This window comes from Aplysia californica, unplaced genomic scaffold, assembly GCF_000002075.1.
Source record: "Aplysia californica isolate F4 #8 unplaced genomic scaffold, AplCal3.0 scaffold00353, whole genome shotgun sequence".
Taxonomy (NCBI): Eukaryota; Metazoa; Mollusca; class Gastropoda; order Aplysiida; family Aplysiidae; genus Aplysia; species Aplysia californica.
Genome location: NW_004797623.1, coordinates 36432 through 39317, shown reverse-complemented (window position 1 = coordinate 39317; position 2886 = coordinate 36432). Strand labels below are relative to the sequence as shown.

At 40.7% G+C, this 2886-nt stretch overlaps 1 long non-coding RNA gene across 1 annotated transcript in view; it reads left to right on the top strand.

Moving 5' to 3' along the window:
- Nucleotides 1-1902, top strand: part of LOC101863116 — a 54055-nt gene extending 52153 nt beyond the window's left edge. Inside the window, exon 3 of the long non-coding RNA XR_220674.3 lies at nucleotides 1691-1902. This is a non-coding gene — a long non-coding RNA (uncharacterized LOC101863116). The remainder of the gene's footprint in view (nucleotides 1-1690) is intronic.
- The last annotated feature ends 984 nt before the right edge of the window (nucleotides 1903-2886 follow it).

Genomic DNA, 2886 nt, shown 5'->3' with positions numbered 1-2886 from the left:
CCCATATGGAGAAAAATCTGGGCCCCCGACTCAATTCGATTGATTGAAACCGATTGGCAGTGTGCACTGAGTTTGAAGAAGATCATATTTTTGTTCTCTATCTCTTCCTGTACGCGCGCGTCAGTTCAATTGGTTCACGGCATCCCTTTTTTGTTTTATAGCCGTCAAACCTCATCCAATCCTTGTTATCTCTAATCAAACTGTATGTTCACTGCTAGGTCATTCATCTCTACTCCCTTTGGTGTTTGTTTTATGTAAATAGGTTTAACAGGAGTGGGGTTATAGGGTTTGGTCTTTATTGTTATTTATTATGTAACTATGTTAAAAAGGAGTGGGGTTATAGGGTTTGGTGTTTATTGTAATTTATTATGTAACTATGTCAAACGGGAGCGGAGCACTTATTTGACCTTATTGTGTTGCAAGTGCCGTAAAACTTTTACGAAAACTAAAAGGAATTGCTAGGGAGGTTTGTGATGCTGAAAACTTTAGTCACAAAATTGGTTGTGAGCAAAGGAGAAATAGCATTCCGTACACTGACAGTTAATTGAAAAATATCTTTCTGTTGTTTAGTGGGTTGTTGGCGGGTGCTCTGGTGTGGTTTGCTTCTTCTTTCCTATCAAACATCTATCGTCCTTATCTCCCCTTCTTCTTTTTTATGTTTGTTACTCTGTTGTAACACCTCTAATCTTCTAGCGCTCATCATGACCTTATGCAGTTGCGAGCGCCGTAAAACCTCTACTAAAACTAACTTTCTGTCGTTTCTGACTCTGTTTTTTCTTACCCTCGTACGAGGTGACCGTCTGGTGGTTGAAGGGTGTCGCTAGTAGGTTCTATGTCTTTACTTGCCATCTGTTGTGTCTACCCGCCTGTTTTGCTCTTCCTTAGTACTGAATGACCCGAGTGGGTAGTTGGCGGGTGCTCTGGTGTGGTTTGCTTCTTCTTTCCTATCAAACATCTATCGTCCTTATGTTCCGTCTTTCTGTTCTCTGTATGTTACTCTCTATTAACACGTCTAAACTTTGGCATTTAATTAAATTTCCAAATACAAAACTCTTATTAAAACTAAAATCTGAAACATTAATGACCGTTATTGTGTCGACATTATATGACCTAACAGGGTTGCAAGTGCCGTAAAACTCTTTCTAAAACTAAATCCTATGTGAGCGTAATCCCCAGTGTTGAGATTTCTATCGAGTATCTCGGTTTTTCTGCATGGATGTTGTATCCCTCTCTTCCCAGGTCGACCCTGACAAACAGACAGGGCCCTGAGCCCGCCCCCTAAATGATCTTAATTATGTCGATGGGGGCGTAAAACTCCTACTTGAAAAAATATAATTTATTGGTCAAGCAGGTCGTGAAAAAAACACCAACCCAACCTGTGTTTGTGGGTGGTTGGCGGGTGCTCTTGTGTGGTTTGCTTCTTCTTTCCTATGAAACATCTATCGTCCTTATCTCCCCCTTCTTCTTTTTTGTTTTGTTTGTTACTCTCTTGTAACACCTCTAATCTTCTGGCGCTCATATATATGACCTTATGCTGTTGCGAGCGCCGTAAAACCTCTACTAAAAGTATCTTTTGTTCTTCTTTTTTATGTTTGTTACTCTTGTAGCACTTCTAATCTTCTGGCGCTCATATGACGTATGCAGTTGCGAACTAAAACTAAAACTTGTGTTCACGTTTTGTGTTTTTCAGAATTGATGACCGCGTTTTGCCGTGTGTCGCCATTCTGCCGTGAGCAGTAAACTGGAGCAAGGAATGAACGAATAGATTACAGACGGACAAGCAAAAGTGAGTAAACCACGATACAGTGCATGTTTGTATCTAGCTCGGTCTGACTCTGTCTCTTTCTGTCAATCTGTTTTTTTGTTTGTCTGTCTATCAGACTGTACTTTAGTGGGTGGTTGGCGGGTGCTCTGGTGTGGTTTGCTTCTTCTTTGCTAAGAAACATCTGTCGTCTTTATCTCTCTTTTTTCTCTTTTATGTATGTTACTCTCTTGTAACACCTCTAATCTTCTGGCACACTTATATGACCTTACTGTGTTGCAAGTGCCGTACAACACTTACAAAAACTAAAACTGTCTGGCAGTTTGTCTATCAGACTGTACTTTGTTTGTCTGTTCTTCCCCCTCCTCCCTCCCCGAGACTCTCCCATCCACCCCGTACTCCCTCCCTGTCTCTCTTTCTCTCTCTCTCTCTCTCTCTCTCTCTCTCTCTCTCTCTCTCTCTCTCTCTCTCGCACTTTCCTTTATTCTATCTCTGTATTCTCTCTCTCTGTCTCTCTCTCTGTCTCTCTCTCTCTGTCTCTCTCTCTCTCCCTCTCTCTCTCTCTGTCTCTCTCTCCTGTCCATCCTCTTCCCCCCTCCCTTCCAAACACCGAACAAGCAGACATTAAAAAAAAAGAATATATATAAAAGTAATATATATCAGTGTAGTGTATGACGCCAGAAGTCCCAGTACGTCGGCCCTGGTTCCTGTGATCGTCAGTTACGCCCCTTGGTCTACCTGTGACGGGGCGAGACCGCCCGTGGCGCTGCTGTTTGCCCTCCTACATTTTCTGTAATGACATTCATCATGATTATTATTCTGATGATAAAAATAGTACAACCTACTTGTTCCTTAATAAATTGTGATAAAAAAGAACATACCACCCTTTCTTTAACGATGATATTAATAATGACAATGAATGTTCTAATAATAAAAAAAGAACATACCACCCTTTCGTTAACGATGATATTAACAATGATTCATGATTGTTCTAATGATAAAAAAGTGCAAACCACCTTTTCTTTAATGAAGATATTAATCATGATCATTCTAATAACAAAAATAGTACAATAACACTATTTTATGGGCGCAGTCTTGCCAACTATACCTTCTTCTCCCCCCCC